This window comes from Canis aureus, chromosome 16 (assembly GCF_053574225.1).
Source record: "Canis aureus isolate CA01 chromosome 16, VMU_Caureus_v.1.0, whole genome shotgun sequence".
Lineage (NCBI taxonomy): Eukaryota > Metazoa > Chordata > Mammalia > Carnivora > Canidae > Canis > Canis aureus.
Window position 1 is genome coordinate 8,944,155 of NC_135626.1, and position 17,911 is coordinate 8,962,065.

Below are 17,911 nucleotides of genomic sequence, written 5' to 3' on the forward strand. Positions count from 1 at the left end.
AAACCTTCTGAAATCATGATGCATCTTATGATCATGGTGTTTGAAAATTTATCTATGGCCATGCTTTGTCTTTCTCAGTGGTACATAAAGTAATGAGGCATCTTACAATCAATGGCACATTACATCCAGTAAAACAGAAGGAATTTGGTGCATGTGCTCCTCCTCACTGTCCACACTGCCTTCCCATCCCTGAAAAGAACTAATAAACCCACTCTGGCCTCGTCCTGGAAATCCTGCCGTATCTGAAAGAACGAAGCAGCAGTGGTGGTAGATGGACGACATATCTTCACTACATCGGAGAAAATGAAATTAACTCACAGATGAAGATAAAAGAGAACAGTTCTCCACAAGTGAGACGTGATCTACAGGATCAGAATCCAAACAAGTGCTTTCCCACTCTTAAAAGCTTCTAACTCAAACTAGAGTATTTACTTTGGATAGAGGCTGGAATCTCAGGGAGGGCAAGAGGAGAAAGAATCACCCTCAGAATGACTTCAGTGAAGAGCTATAGACCAGCATGGGGCTTAGTTAAAGGAAGACAAGCTTCAAGTTTAAATAGTAATTTGTGCATAATTATCTTCTCAGGTTTATACAAGATAGTTAGATTAAATAAATTAATCAATTACAAATTGCACTGGCAAGCTCCAGTGCCTAGCTTCTCCTAAGGCCAACCTGCCAACCGCTCCAAGGCTGCGTGTCACAGCCCCCAATCGGAGCTGGCAGGTGATGGGGGTAGAGGAGGTGAAGTCACGCGCTGAGCCATCTGAGGGGCGGGCGGAGGGAGGTTCTGCTGAGCCGTGACAATGGAAGCCTTAAACACAAGATCCATTACAGCCTGAACACCCACAGCCATTTACACATCATGGTTGGAAATAAATCCTCGGGAAAGCAAAGACTGGGGGGGGGGGGGGGGGGCAGCCATTAATATGCCTTGCCCAAAACACAGCCCAAGATCTCTGTCTACTGAGATGTGTGACTGGGCCTCATGCCCTCTCTTACCAACCTCCTGGGAATTGTTATTAGGACGTCAGGTTAGTATCAGTTTATTAGTATCAATCTTTGCTAATATAGTTCATTAGCAAGCTCCTGAGAGCTTACACTTACTCAGAGCTAGTAAGTTCTTTACCTAATGCCGATCACCCAAGAAGGTAAGAACTATTATCACTCCCATTTAAAGATGTGGAAACTGAGCTCAAAGGAGACCCAGGGGCCTGCCCAAGGTCACACAGTAAATAAACTGCAGAGCCTGGATTCAGTCTACATATCTACCCTGCCAGGGAGGGAGGGGAGGTTCGAGGGGAGGTTCAAAAATATTAACCAATTAATGAAAATTCAGTTTCCATTCCTTCTGTAAAAGCATAAGTGAGGAGCAAAAATGTGATCCCAAGTGTCGAGATGAATGGCAGAATTAGTGGATCCCTGCTACGGGGTGAAATAGCAGTGACACACCATCCCATAGAACTGCAAACACATGACCACCAGCACAGACACAGCCAGAAGAAGCCGGGCCACAGGAACAAATAACAAGAATGGACAAAAAAGCTGTACAGCAGCACCTTGGGTTTCTGGCTACAGATTCCATCTATGCCCAGGGGACACAGGTATGCCATCACGCAAACTCTATGCAAGCCAATTCACATGTGTCCTTCTTTCCATTGGCCAAGGGACTGAGCACACAGAGATAGTGTGTGTTACTGGGACCACTACACAATCCCACTCAATTATCATGTTTCTGTGGATCCCTCATTACAGAGTCACCCCCTCTTAGCTTCTGCAGGAAACTCATCAGACTCCACCAATCTTACTACATTGCTCAGCTTCAAAATTCAACTTTCAAATACAGTTTCGAAACATTTTCCTCCTTTCTTTCAGAGGAAGGGATCCACAAGTCTTACCTTTGTCCCACATCACCCCAAAGCAGCCCCAGAGTTACCCTTCATCAACTAGGACCGATATGAGCCTCCTATGTCTGCAAGCACTTCTGCAACACAGAAAGACACTTTAGGGAAGAAAAGGGAGGATGCAAAGGAAGGACCATTCGAAGGAGGGACAAGAAAATGGTGAAGCCATGAGATGGAGGCTGAAACACAACTCTAGAAACAAGTTCTCAGATCAGATAGGAAGCCAGAACTACGAAGACCTCATTCACACTAGCACGCACATACGCATACGCACATGAGTGCACGTGCACACACACACACACACACACACACACACACACACACACACACACACAATCTCACCTGCTGGCCCTGGCCCTCTGAAGCCAGCCTTGGCAGGATCAATCCAGGCTGGGTCAGGGGGAGTTGTAGGTGACGTGATATAAAAAGAACAATTCTCCTAGACCTTCTGATTTTTGTTGTAAGATTTTGCTTTTTATACTTATGCTGGTAGGAGATAGTTTTTGCAAATGAAGGTTGATTTGGCATACTTTAGAACTATATTGTTTCAGCTTCAGTATTCTATAAGAATTTTCAGAGTAAAACATGCTCAATCACTAAAAAACTTGTAGTGAAAGAAGGGTGTAAATATTTTATTAATAAAATGCTTTGTTTACCAGCTAAATAAAAGAACAAATACTCTTCCTCCATAGTGGTAGCTCTTAAACTTGCTGGAGCCATAGGCCTCTGAAAGAACCTGGAGGATAGCTAAGGCTTATTCTCCTGGAAAGTGTGCCTACATACATTCAAGGACCCAACAGAGGCCTGACCACAAACCCCAAATTGAGAACTCCTGCCTTTTGTGAAGGGCCTCTTTTATAACACATATTTTATCAAATAAAGACAGGTAAGCACCAGTGAGAGTGGGAGAGAGTGGAAAAGTAACAGGCACAGAATATACAGTTCGGCCCTCCCCACAATCAAATGCTTAAATTCCCTCCCTGCTGTCTCTGCCACATGGTAGCAGAAGCCACAAGAATGGATGAGTGCTGTGATAACCAAGATCAGATATCATGTCTGTGGTCCTAAAGGTTTGTGGAGCTCAGTTATGCTTCAGCCATTCAAATTTAAAGCCAATACCATAAAAAAATTTTTAAAAAATTTATACCTGCAAATATAACATAATACAGGTAAATTAGGGAGTTAGGATTCATGTAAGAGATTCTCCTTTGCCAGCCAATTTATATACTTAAATTATTGACAACGACCTCTGTGATTTATATAAATGCTCAGGAACATAGATTCTATAATTGTTAGTAAATCTTTGGAAGTTTCTATCCCAAAATTTTACTTTGTTGAGACAGCAAAAGCAGACTACAGAATAAATGGATCAGGGAATCAGATGATGTATGAATCCCCTTGGTCACCTACACCTGTGGCTGGGGGCGGGTCACTGATCTTTTAGGAGTGGGAGTTCCCTCTTTAGTGAAATAAGGCAAAGATGCAGTGTTACTAGAGAATCTTTGGCAATAAGGGAGCTTCTCAGCCATGCTTCTTTTATTTTTTTTAAAGATTTTATTTATTTATTCATGAGAGACACAGAGAGAGAGAGACAGACACACAGGCAAAGGGAGAAGCAGACCCCATGCAGGAAGCCCGATGTGGGATTCGATTCCGGGACTCCAGGATCATGCCCTGATCCAAAGGCAGATGCTAAACCACTGAGCCACCCAGGGATCCCATGCTTCTGATCCTCACATAGGATGGGTTTTTGATCTTCACAACAACCCTGAGGGAGATATTGTTATCAATCTAATTTTACAGATCAGGAAACAGGAGTAAGTTGCCCAAGGTCACAAGCAATAGAGGGAAGAAGCGGGACTTGAACCCAGGTAATCTGGCCCCAGAGCTCATGCTTTTAAGGCCACACTAGGCTGCCTCTCCCGGGGCTGATGAGAGGAGGAATGTTTCCAAGCTTGAGAAGCAGCAAGTACTAAATTAAATATAAGGGACCTCTATAACTTTCACTGTATGCTTTCTTTGCCCTTTTCATATCTGCCTCAAAATAATCAAGATAATCTGCCTTCTGTTTGTATCCCCAAACTAGTTTAAAAAGAAAAAAAAAAAACAACTTAATATGCATTATCCTTCAGCAAGTCAAGCTGTGAGTGGAATGCACAAACCAAATAAAGACATCTCAGCAGCTGTGTGCTCAGGAAACACAGTGGTTAAAAGTCATCTCTACCCAAGCCTAAAGAAAGTAGGACCTGAAATCCTACCTAAGCCCCCACCTTTTCCCCTCAAAAACACATTTAATTAGAAATTATAATATTGACTTCAAAGATAATTAAGTGACTTATTTAACTAGAAATGTCCTATTGCTTGGTTTTCTTCTGATGGGCCTTGCTGGCCACTGGAAAGACAATGCAAACAGGCAGACGTGTCCCTGTCCCCAGTCCGAGCAATCAGTACTTACAGCTCAACGGGAGTCACACCATGATGTGGGAAACGGTGCAGGCTGCAGAAGTACACAGTAGGGTACCCTGATTTGGGACTTAAAGACTCTCCCAAGTATGTGATTATAAAGACGAGAAAAAATGAGGAAGTATGAGCCAAACAAAAAAGGAGGTGTGGAGCCCATTTAAACAGGATGAGTGAAGGGAGGAAGGCAAACAGGTTAAGTATGGTGCTTCAAGGTGGCTAAGTGCCAGGGCACAGGGGTCACATTCAGACCGTTACAAACTACATTATGAAGTATGTCTTAATGCTACCACAGTAATCATCGACTCATTTTAAGCAGGAGACTTAGGTGATCAAACTTGCATTTTTAAAGGTCATTCTGACAGTGCGGGGAAAGACAGGAGGTGGTGACATAGGGAAGCCAGTTAGGAGACTATTGCAAATGACCCAGCCATACAAGATGGCCCAAAGTAGGGTGGGAGCATGCCCTCATCCATCTGGCAACAAAAACTCACTCCATGTTTACTGTACGGGGCTCCATGCTAAGTGCCAGAAACCACAGTATAAGCATAGTGCCAGAAACGTGAGGGCTTAGGGCAGCTGGGGTGTAGACTCAGCAAAATCGCCAGAAGGCAGGGATGTTGCCTGGTTCAGCTTTGGTTTTCCTTAACGACCCTGGAGTCTGGCATTTCTAGCTGTCCACTGGACGGAGCTCTCCACATGTCACCCATGGTGAGGCTGGCCTGTTACCCACAGGGTGGGAGCAAGGGACAGGTGGTGCAGTGGTTGGGACCTGCCCACCAGCCCACACCAGGCACAGGGACCGATGTTCCATCAGGACCAAGAGCAAACTGGAGGTTTTCGAGAGGCCTTTCCCATTCTGTGACTCATCAGAATAAAAGCAACTCCCCCGAGACACCTCTGCTAACCAAAAGCTTTGAAAACCTTCCTCGAAAACAATCCATGCCCATGACTACAGCACTGAGAAGGACAACGTTTCACTGTCTGGAGGAAATCTCAACAGGAAACACAACATTCCCCACAATACATCTTGCTGGGAAATTACCACATCCCAGGTTTATAAGCAGAGGTCCCCAAGTACAGCATTTTGGCCAAGAATTCCAATGAACTGCCAGCAGAATAATGTAGTTACGCCGTCTGAGCGACTGTGAAAATGCATTAAAATCTCAATGTTTGAGCTCATCCAAGCAATTAAAATGAACATGGACTGCTCTGTTTTAGACTGGGAAAACAAGGAATAGGAAAGTACTGGCCTCCATAATCCTCTGTGGTTTCTTTTAACATCTTAAAGGCATTCAGGGCTAGCATTTTTGCTATCCATACCAAGCCTGGGGGTGACCTAGCTAAAGAGGAATGTCTCTGCTGGCAAGAGTTACATGTTTAGGGTGGAGGGCACAGTGGATGGGAATACACGGTGACCAAAGGAAAATTAACACCGCTGAGTGCCTACTAAGCGCTGGCCTGGTGCTCAGTGCACTCATCCCCCAAGGAAAAAAGTGTCTTCAAACTCATTTTGCAGGTGGAGAAATGTGGAGAGAAACCATAACATACAGAGACTACTGCAGTGATTTTAACAGACAAATGCACGTCTAACTGAATCACTAAACATAACTCGTCAATGGTCACTTAATCGTTTTCTGCTCCCTGGGAAGAAGTTGAGAATTTGGTCTCTCCTGAAACTCAGGTGATTCTAATTCTCATCACAGACACTATGGATGATGCAGGATTTGGAATCAATGCATTCAACTGCAGGAAGCATACTGAATTATAAAATGTGGCTTTAAATGGTGAGATGGAGAAATAATTGGATGGACAACCAGGCAGGCAGTCAAGCAATCAGAGAGCACAGTGCACTCAGTGGGCCCAGCCTGACCCCGGGTGAGGTGCTGAAGCCAGTACAGAAGGCCACTGTCACCCATGGGCAAAATGTTCCTCAAGACTTCAGGTATTTAAATGAAGTTTAAACAGACCGAGGCGTGAATAAGAATCACTAACGCATTATCACGAAGAACACACGGAGTGTTCTCTTATGATAGAAACAGACCAACTGGGTCAGGTCTGAGGTCAATAGCTGCAAGGAGGGCATACTCTGAAGCTGAATGAGTGTTTTTTCCCCCTCTGGACACAAACATAAGATACATATTTACTGTCCTCTAGAAATCAATGAGAACCCCTTAAGTAAATGCAGCCTTACAATGGACCAGGATAAGGGCAAATAGGAGACATGCCAAGGGCAAGTAAACCAGAAAACTGTATATTACTAGCAATAAATTTGCATTTGCATTAAGCATATGACAGAATTAAAATGCACCAAGCTATAAAAACAGGATGATATTTAAGATATCAAGACTCCAAGACATAATTTCCTCTATGTTCAGACAGTGTTCTAGATCAGTTACATATGCCAGTTAAGTCACCCAGCATGCCATGAGTTATGCTCCTTTCTGATGGTAAAGACTGGTAAACTGAGACATATAAAGGCCCCTAATTAAAAGGGGATGGGGAGAAGACCAACGTTATTACTCTTATTATTAAACCAGGTGCTTTGGGCAGTCAAGTCGTGTAATCAAGTTAGAGATTTGGATATAGATGGGAGACAGGAATTTATCAGTTTAATTCGCTGTGTCTGGAACAGTGCCCGGAACATAGCAGGTGCTCAATAAGTAAGCACCGAATGGATGGATTTGATACTTCCTAGAAAAGAGCATGCTACCCAAAAGCACAGTTTGGGAATTATTAAGATTGAGCATTTTATAACAAGTCTAACCATTGTGAATGCATCCACGGACTCAAAATCTATAGCCTCCAACCCTCCAAAATCTACCATACACAGAGTTATCAGGAGAGAACCAAGCCTGGAATGCTTAGTGGTGGCAACTACTAACAAGTTATCAGTAATCAGAGAAATCACTGCTATTTTGACCAAAAACAATTAGGATACTATGCAATTCTCCAACCCTAAAACAGGTAGACACACAGTAATGGGGAAAAGATACGAGCAAATAGCATCTCATGAACTCAGTAGAAGACAATTCCTGTTGAAAAGGGAAAAAAAAAGTGGGGCCTGGCACCTATCATTACACAACCATACTTGCACGGCCAACCCAGCCAGCAAGGGCAGTAAGGGGCGCCAAGGCAGTCCTGTTCTTTTCATGGCATGCCCTGCAAAGATGCCACTCAGTTACTAAGATCCCAAATTACCATATCCAAAGCTTAAGGCAGATGAAGGTGCCTGCCTCGCAGAATCTCAGGGTCTGGGGCTGCTTTGCACATGGCAGTCAGGGCAATTCCTCTGAGCACATCATGGCCAGTCTGAGCCCTACACACCCTCACTCAGCACACAGGCTATAACTGTCTTTGAATCACACCTGTCCCCAATGGTTCACTTCCAGGGATCACGTGGACTGACCACTGCTCCTGCTTCACTGACAGGGGTTCAGCGGCTGCAAAACCGCAGATTAAAGATAGTATTTTAATGGGCCTTACCAGCTGCAGGAACCTCTCTGGTGCTCTGGACATTTAGCTGACATTCCTTTTCCAAGCTCCCAGTACTGTGGGTCCCAATTAGAGGGCTGGCAGGATAGCCTTGGAGAAGTCTCCCTCTCTAAAATGAGGGGCAAAGACCTACCAGATCACTGACGTCCCTTTGAGATCCTACACTTAGTCAAAGGAGGTAGAGTCCCTGGGGAATGTTTGGAAATATGGCAGAGTGGGGAAGGGAGGGAAGCAAGGCTCAATTACTAGGTGTCTACTATGTGCCAGATGTCAGGTATTCAAAGATGATGCCACAGTCCCAACCTTAGAGAAAAGGGGACAGACCTGGACAGCAAGCAGCTGCAGCATTGTATGATCAGTACAGCTGCTGAGAGGCTATGGGGCAAAAACAGACAAAATCAGCTCTGCCCGATTATTCCAGAGGCTTCTCTGAAGCAACATTTTCATCAGGCTGGCAGAGGAAGCGATAGAAAATGCGCTCAAGGGGCGCCTGGGTGGCTTAGTCAGTTAAGCGTCTGCCTTGCCTCAGGTCATGATCCTGGGGTCCTGGGATTGAACCCCACACTGGGCTCCCTGCTCAGCAGGGTATCTGTTCCTCCCTCTCCCTCTGCCCATCCCTACGCTCATGCTCATCCCTATGCTCATAAATAAATAAATAAATAAATAAATAAATAAATAAATAAAATCTTTTTAAAAAGAAGACACTCAAGAAGGTGTCAAGTGCTCCAGGCAGACAGGATGGCAACCACTGGCTAGCAAGAACAGCCATGAATGAAGCTAGGGGTTTCAGAAACAGCCTCCAACCCACAGGGTTGTATTGTGGTAAGTTTACCAGTGCAACAAAGGGAGGGGGAGACAAAAGTTACTGACTTGCCAGAACTGACCAGATGGATCAGCTGTCCCCTGGAGAAGTGAGGGTATTCGGGAGTTCTGTTTACTTTATCAAATCAGCAGGGAAAAGCAGAAGCCAGAGTCCAGGGACAGACTCCAAAACCAGCTCTCCCAAGTTCAGGAAACTGCAATGAGCTGGAGCCTCCCAAAACAAAGAAGTGACTGCAGCAAAAGTAAACCGAATAAAGGGGAATGCAGGCAGCAGCTTGAGCTGGACAGACGCGTAGCTTTGCCTCCCTCAGGTATTCCTGGCAGAGGGTCTGGCTGCCAGAGAATTTAGGGGAAAGCCTTTGGCACTCACCCCCATCCCTCCCCTACAACAACAACCTGAAAAAGTCAAACAGAAGCAAATTCAGAAGGAAAAACATATACATAAATAATCTAAAAAGGAAAAGAGGAAAAAATTTAGAAGCTATGGTTTTTTTTTTTTTTTTTTTTTTAGAAGCTATGGTTTTATGACACCTTTAGAAGCAGCACTGGCAATAACTACTATTTATTAAATGCCACTACGTATCCTACCTGAACCAGAAACTGCACATTTTCTAGAAACTCAGATTAGCACCAAGATTGGTATTATGCCCATTTATAGTCCAGCCAACTGAGTTCCCAGTCTAAATTCTAGTACAGGAAGAGGCTTAATCTTGTGGGGTCATAAAAAGTCAGAATAGGGGAAAAGCAGTAGAGGTGTAAATACTGGAACCTAATTTGGGTACATTTCAGAAGACTTCCCAGAGGAGGTAACAACTCAGCTGAGACCAAGGTGAGTGAGAGCTTTCCAAAGAAAGAAAGAAGAACATGTGCAAAGGCCCTAAGATGAAAAACAATCATGGCTCCAAGGGGATCTGTGATTAACTTTGTAGCTGAGAACTGGCAGAGTGGCAAGAGAGGAAGCTGAACACTGAAGTTTCGTGATGAAATGACCCGCCTGAGAATTGCTTTGAAGTACTCAGAGCCTCACCTGCCACTAAACCAGACTGTACTTACCTTTGTGCATATTTGAAATTTTCCATAATAAAGAGTTTTGCGTTTTTGTTTTTGTTTTTGTTTTTTTTCCAGAAGGGAAAAAGAAGGACAGGAGCTAGAGAAGTGAGCTGGTGTCAGTTCATGAAGTCCTATACCCGGACTGTGGATGGTAAACGGGCAACATGCCAGGCTCTGTGTAAAGCACGCAAGAGTAGGATTCATGGACTCCTCACAGCTACCCTAAGAGGCAGGCCTGTGCATGCCGTGTACAGATCAGGAAACTGAGGCTAAGGAATCTGCCCAAAGGGCTGTCTGCTTCTGGACTCAGGCCCCTCAATTTAATGACTAGAATGTCTCCAAATGCCAGCTGGGGAGTTGGCATTAATCCTAAGAGAGATGGAAGAAACCGCTGAGGAGCAACCAATCAGATGTCTACGTTCTCAACATCCCCGGGGAGCTGTGGAGAGGAAAATAGATTCAAAGGGGTAGGAATGGGCAGGAAATCAGCAGGGAGACTGCAGCATAGTCCCAAGCAATTATGAGGGCCTGGGCTCAGGCAAGAGTAGTCAAGATGGGAAGGAGAGAGTAAGAGGTTTTCAAGAGGTAGAATCAAAATAGATCTTGGTCAGCTGGTATGAGGGTCTGGGCACCTGGCTGGGGCCCAGCACCAGGAGCAGGATGGGGATGGGGGCTTCCAGCCTCATAGGCCCGAGTCTCCCAGTGCAGATGCCTGGCAGGCACTTTGCTACGTGGGTCAGACCTCAGGAGAGAGATCTAGGCTGGCGATGGAGTAAGGTGGCATCGGTGTGTGGCTGCCAAGTGAAGCCGCAGAAAAGATGAAGCAGCCCAGAAAAGACTCATCCAATGGAAGAGAAGCACTAATTATCTAGTGCCTCTGCCCTGGCTCACACCACCACAAAGGAGGGCAGACAAGAAAATGGGGAGGCGTAACATCAGATTCTTTCTGTACTTGTAATGATATGCTTCCATCCCTACCACCAATGTGCAACTCGCCATGAAGAAAAATGATATGGGACAATTTCCTTTCTACTAAACATTCCTGGAAGAGAAGAGAAAGTGCCGTTTTCAGGCTCTGGTTACAATCTACAGAAGGCTTTTGACAAACCACACCAACCTAATCAGCCCAGAAAAGGCTAATGTAAGACAGCCAGAAAGGGAATCAAGATGAGTCCCCTACAGACAATGATCCTGGGGGCAGGCGCGACACACATCCCGTAGCCTCTGCAGCCTCCCAGGGCGGCTTCTAGACAGAGTTCCTGTTCATTTAGGGGGGAAAAAAAATGAGAGAATCACAAAACTGATTCCAGGAAACAATAAAGTGGCAATTTTCAGAAACCACAACTAGTAGCAGAATGTAAAGATGTGGACTTAGGCCAAAGCCTTGGGATAGAAACCGTTTAGAATTACAGGGGCATCACTTGATTTTCATTAACATTTACACTTAGTGTGTTACAGGAGGCCACTGCCGTCTAGAGAACCTCTGGAAAGTGATTTTCCACTACAGTCCTCCAGGCTACTGCTCTGTTCTGGCACATCCTGAGATGCATACATCATACAACAACATACATACATACATACAACAGTCATGCTTCAGAAACGTCACTGAACAAACACTACTCCTTCCCACTCCCCAGGTTATGGTTTCACTTCCATAACCACAGAAATGCACAAGTAACTCCACTGACTCTCTGAGCTCAAGCAGAAAGGGACTTGAGAGATCTTCATTCTACCAGCAAGGAAGCCAAAACCCAAAGGAGTAAACCCGCTGGCATAAGCTCACACAGCAGCTCACAAAGCTAGGCAGTGGATGGCAAAACTAAATACTAGTCCCTCAAAACCTCTGTCCCATGCTGCCATAACTACATGTTGCCTTTCAAACACTTCACCAAAAAATATGAAAATATGAAACGGAGTAGAACTAGCTAAGTCTGGAGCATGCCCACAACACACCAGGTACCATTCTAGGTGCTAAGTGTGGGGATGGAGGGGGTAAATAAGCCCCTCAATCCTCACCACAGCCCCGACATAGGAGCTGTTATTAACCACTCTGACTGCTAAGGAGGCTAAGACAGAGATAGGTTGCTCCAAGTCATGAAGCTGATAGAGAGAGCTAGGGATTCAAACCCTCAAAGAATCTGACCCCAGAGCCCGGCTGGTAGCAAGCACCCAATTTACCGAGTGCACAGGATGCAAATGTCTTTTTATACCGGCCTTAGCGTTCAAGCATTTTCCTAAAGAGACAATGTGAGAAATCCTAGACTAGGTCACAAGAGTTTCCCCACCAGCAAAGAGGACTACAGACCAGTCCAAACGCTGAGCTCCCGGAGCCTGGCCTTACTGAGTGCCCACATGAGAGGGTCCCTCCCCACTATGGACAAATGGGCTGCCCTGAGCAAAATACTGCCCTTCCCAATCCCTTCTCTGCAGTCCTCTCATTCCTCCCATGGTTTCTTCTCAGGACTGTCGCCCTGCCTTTGCTGCCCCTCGACCCCCACATGTCATCCTACCCTGTCCAAAACCCAGGGCTGCACACCAAGAGGTTAGCTACCCTCCCTACTGACCACCCAACCCTTCACCCAACCTCCAGGTTCTCTGAGGAAAGATCCCCCTCCTGCCAGTTCCGATCAACGTGTGAACTGCTGATGTCTACGCTCAGGCTTCCCTTGGACAGAAAGGTGCTGACTACCTAAAAGAATCTCTGATTTGTAGAATTTCAGGAGAATAGACCAAAATCAAGCTCAGGAAGCTGTGTGATAGAGCAGAAATCATGGAAAGACAGGCCAGTGCTGCTTGGAGGTCTGTCCTCATCATTGTTTGTCAAGATGACATCAGCCCCTATAGACCATTTACTCTGTGCCAGGAACGTGCTCCACTTGTATTACCTCATCCAGCCTCATGATAGCTTTCTGAAGTACGTACAATGATCATCCCCATTTCAGTGAAAAGAAAACGGAGGCCCAGAGACGTGAGCCTCACAGCTATCAGACAGCAAAGCTAGGATGTGAACTGAAGCAGTCCAGCTCTGCAGCACATGCTCTTAACAGCTGAGCGATACTGCCACTCCATAAATAAATACACACATACACTATAATCATGCCTGGGAATTATAACTACCGTTTATAGACACTCACTGTATATGAGGCATCCTAAGGTGTTTTATGTGCATTACTTCACACTGTCTTCACTCCAGCACTATAATACAAACACTAGTGTTATCCCCATTTCTCAGAGGAGGAAACTGAGGTTTTAAGAGTTTCTTTCTCACCTGTTCAAGAAAGAGTAAGTGCAGCGCTGTATCAAGACTCAGGCAGCAATTCCAGAACTTAATGGAAGCCAGACATTTTTCACTACTTTCTCCTTTACATCTGATTCAAACAGTATCTAAAAATCCAGAAGATTAGTTTTGTTTTGTTGTCTGTTTCTGTCTGTTACTCTTTGTTCTTTATATAATGACTCCCACAGTATCAAGGTTTGGGGCTGGGGAGAGAGGGAGAGGGTGTAGGATTCAAGGCTAACCAGGGCAGCCACCCCTAGAGCCAAACTCACTGCAGAAGCAAGCCCAATTCTGAAGGGCCAGGGGCTATGAAGGTTGGATGCTGGTGAAAAAACACCCCTAAGAATGGCACTTTTGCTAACAATAAGGACAATCCCAATCTGTGCCTGGTCCTACTTTGTGACGATTAAGGTTTGGAGGGACATCTATCTAAGTGACTGTCTTCACAAAGTGCTTAATGAATCTATAGTCCCCAAACACATATCAGCGAGAGGAATGAGTCAGGAATGGGCCTGGCGGTAGGGAAAAGGCTAGGAATGGAAATCGGGGATTGACGATACATGGAGAGGGACAACCCGAGAGGCTGATGGGGTTGACTCTCCTCTTCCCAGGTTTCTCAGTCCTGCCAAAACGACAGCTGCCACACAGCAGCTGACACCAGGTGCCGTAGTTCAAATTAGCCTGATGTGGTCGACTCCAAAAGGCTTCTATCAAGTCCCCTCCTAATGCACAGACTGTTAAGCCGGCTCTCTTAGAAAGGACACACGGGTGACAAACATCGTAGATAAAACTGCTAACCTCGGCCCTCAAGAAGCTTATCATCAGTTCACCAACTGACCTTACCCTGTCCTTCCAAATTACCCTTCTGGAATCCAGCCCTCGCCTCCAGCACAGGATCTCAGACTGTCTCTCATCTCCAAGGAGTGCAACTGGGTTTCTCAGTAATGGCCAAAAATGGAAATGTCCTTATCCGTGCTTCACTAAAAACACAAGCAAGCAAACCACAAAAGGGGTTGTAAATTAAAAATTCAACATAAAACGCTTTTATTTATTCTTTCATTCATTCAGTGATTTTAACTGACTGCTTCCTAGGTACCAGGCGCCTCTCGAGGTGCTGGGGATTCCCAGCAGGGACCAAGACAGACAGAGCACCTCTCCTCAGGGACATAAAAGAGGCCAGGGTCCCTAAAGGAAGAGGCTCAATTTCAAACAGCCCCACCCCTGTTAGCTCCAAGATGCAGAATACTTTCAAGGATGGACCTGAGCGAGATGAATGTTACAGTAACTTACAGCCATTTAACTAAATTCTGGTAAGAGCAGTTAGGGAGGTGGACTGGAGGAAATGCCTTCAGACTTGCCAACTGAATGTTCTCGGAATAGAAAGCAGCTCTTTCTCTAATAAAAATGAAAAATTAAGCATGGAAAAACAAATCAGAGGCAGCGGCAGTGGTGGCACCTTCCTCCTGGCCCGTTTCCCAACCCACGAAGCAAGTGACACTTTGGGGGCTTGTCTGCTTCAGGATTCCCCTGGGAAAAGCTGCAGTCTCAGCAATTGTTCAGGCAAATGCACAAGTGGCCTCTACCACAAACAAATGAAAAAATTCAAAGTCAGAAACAAAAGCCTGGCGACAGGATGCTGGGAACCTTCAGGAAGGGATCTTTGGAGTAAGTTTAATATACCCCTCGGCATACTGGAACATACGAAGCCACAGAAAGTCCACACGACTGTCTCACAGCAAGGACAGCATTGACGCCAATTATTTTTGCCCTCGTCAAGAGAGCTTGTCAGCCCTCTACAGAACAATTATCTATAGATGCATAATAGTTAAAAGCTAAATTCTTTCCCCAATTCAGTATGGAGCAAAGTGCTGCTCACAGCAATTTGCCATCATTTCATTAGATTAGATTAATTTTTAAATGTGTTATCCTAACAATTATGCCAACTACCATGTAATTAATATTCCAACTGACTTTACAAAAATTACAAAAGCCCCTAAAGAAAATAATTAGTCATTAAGCATGAACGAGACTTTTCTATGGCCAACAGCACATAAAACAGAAAGTTCATCACATAATGGGTGGTATCAAAGCCTTTCCCACACTTCCTTCAATTCTTAGCCAACAGTGCGTAAAGCTGACATTGGCAAGTTACCCCAAACTTCACTTAACATGTTAATGCACTCAACTGGTTTAAACTCTTTGAGGGTAAAATGATGAATGATGAAAGCTTTAGCAATTAAAAAGCTCTCTTCATTTATAGGAGAGGCAAAATAAACACATATAATTGCTTGCTGCTTCCATATCCCCAGCTGGAAATTAGAATACCAGCTTAATTCTTGGGGCTACTTCTTGAGTTTATTAAAGAAATATACATAAGGTATCTTCACCATTGTTTCCCCTCTTTCCTCTCAAAGTTTTTATGTATTCTTATAATCTACCTTAAATTCTTTCTAGAGAAAGGCAGGGAATAAATAAGTCATAGTCAAATAGGACATTATCTATCATAATGGAAATAAAAAGCATGTTTTCCCTGCAGCCCACCTTTGAATAATTGGCAGGGGACACCTAGCCCCAGAACAGAGCTGTGAGCCCTGATGACCTCAGCAGGAAGGCATGCAGAGGGTGATTAGTGGTGTCTGCCCTGGACAAGAGCAATAGTTTGGGGACCCACGTATTACCCATTTGTCATCTCCATCTTTCAATAAACCATTACAAATTAGCAAAATGCATACAGATTCATGAATAAAAGATAACGTAGGAATCGCTTCTAGGATGAATGTTGAAGGAGAAAAATGTTTTCTATAGTCAAAAACCTTAAGCCAAAATGGATTAAAGCATCAGGTTTAGAGGAAACAACACTGACCTAAGTCAGGAAATGCAAATTCTAGTCTCACTGTGAAGCTGTGGGCAGGTCAGTTCACTGGCCTGTTTACTCAGCTATAAAATAAGGACCAAACTAAAGATCTCTTACTTGTTCTCTCTGTTTCTACTGATCAGTGATAAAGCAGCTTCCAAGCACCCCCTCCACTGGGGCACTAGGAAGCTGATGAACAGGCAGCTACTGTGCAGAAGCTCACCGGGCCGGGGACATGACTAATTCCCCTCAACCCCCGGCTCTCACACTGCTCTATGGGATTTAAACACTATTTTAATCTGTAGGATCTCCAGGACAAGAAGTTCCATATACACAATATTTCTCTTTTTTTAATACAACTTCTTTTCCACCTTGGAGCAAATATAAGGGTCAAAAGCAGGGACTTTTAATATGCTATTAAATTTGGTGAATAATTAAGCCATCTTTCTTCAACCTGAAATCAGTCATTTGCACTGGATCCCAGTCACTTGCACTGGATCCCAGTCACTCGTGGTATCTCAATCTTCCCTCCACTGAGAAGTTTCCACAGCTCTAGGCTACTACAAAAACATTACCCACATGACACACCAACACAGTTTCTGGGTCCTACTGATCAGGTCCCACCCAATCCCTAAGTAAACTCATGTAAGGATGAACAACAGTGTCCCTGGGAAAACAAGGAGGACAGCCTGATAGGGCAGCATTGTCTGCACAGGGCTAGAGCAGTCTCAGGCCTGGCTGTGGCAGTAAAATAATTTTCATCTGCCGTGCAACCCCTCCTTTTGGGAACTGCCTCTTCAACTGCAAGGAGCCCCAATGCCTGTGCTTCAGGTGATCTGCACCAGCCAATCAGAGAATCCCAGCCCTGGATTCGATGAAGTGTTTAGACAGGGGCCACCTACCAAGCAAGCCCAAAATCTTCTTTCAGGGTCTGGCATGACACCAGGAGATGACCTGGTATAAGAACCATGCAAATCTACAACCGCTGGGCCATCTCTTCCATGACTTACAGACATCAGGCCAAAGAACAAGAGAGGGACAGGTCCCCATGCCAACAGGGCACCCTGATCCTCAAGACCAAATTGGGGTTCTGTCAACGGCAGCCCAGAGTTTGGGGGACAGCCCTCACTGGCTAGATGTCTGTATCAGAGGCTCAAGTTCTTTCCTTAGTACCCCATGACAAATCATGCCCCCGCCCCCAAATCTCAGACTTAGCTTCCCGGGTTCCACTCCAAATCAAAGTACACTAAATACGGGATCCCTGGGTGGCGCAGCGGTTTGGCGCCTGCCTTTGGCCCAGGGCGCGATCCTGGAGACCCGGGATCGAATCCCACATCAGGCTCCCAGTGCATGGAGCCTGCTTCTCCCTCTGCTATGTCTCTGCCTCTCTCTCTCTCTCTCTCTCTCTCTCTCTCTGACTATCATAAATAAATAAAAATTAAAAAAAAAAAAACAAAAACAAAGTACACTAAATACTATTGAGAAACTCAGTAAAAAAAATTCTGCATACCAGAAAAACTCACAATGCTCATCTCTCATCAAGAGGGAAAGGGACCACAGACAAGAGGGAAAAGACAACAGATAACTGGAGGGGCAGAGCAGTTCCTAACCAGTAACTGTGAGAACAGTCTCCGGAGAGGTAGCAGAGTCTAGTGAAAAAGGCTTCCAAAATCACTCCAACCTATATTCTAGTTCTTTATCAGCAGGGAGAAAAAATACACACAACAACCCACAGCACCCAAACAAAAGGAGCTTGTCAGTAAACTGTTTCCAGGCTTAAGAGCCTGTTACTGTTATTTTTAGACTACAGTTCAGTTTTCCTTTTACAGCTGTCCCAGGGTCTATGCCACAGGCCTGCTTAATGAACGAAGCCACGAATAGCAAATTTCATGAAGCACATTTAGAACAATGTTCCCCAGATGTAGAGAGTAGGCAATAACAGAATAAACGGTACTCTCATGAGGTTCTTCCAGGGACGAGAAGGGAAGACAGTACAAGTGACATCAACAATATTAGTGGCTGAACATTTAGACCACCAGTCCTTAACCTTCT

At 44.9% G+C, this 17,911-nt stretch overlaps 1 protein-coding gene across 6 annotated transcripts in view; it reads right to left on the reverse strand.

The window, feature by feature from the left end:
* The window catches only part of MED27 (mediator complex subunit 27), a 200,003-nt gene that overhangs the window by 179,208 nt on the left and 2,884 nt on the right, over positions 1-17,911 (reverse strand). The gene's annotated exons all lie outside the window — the stretch shown is intronic.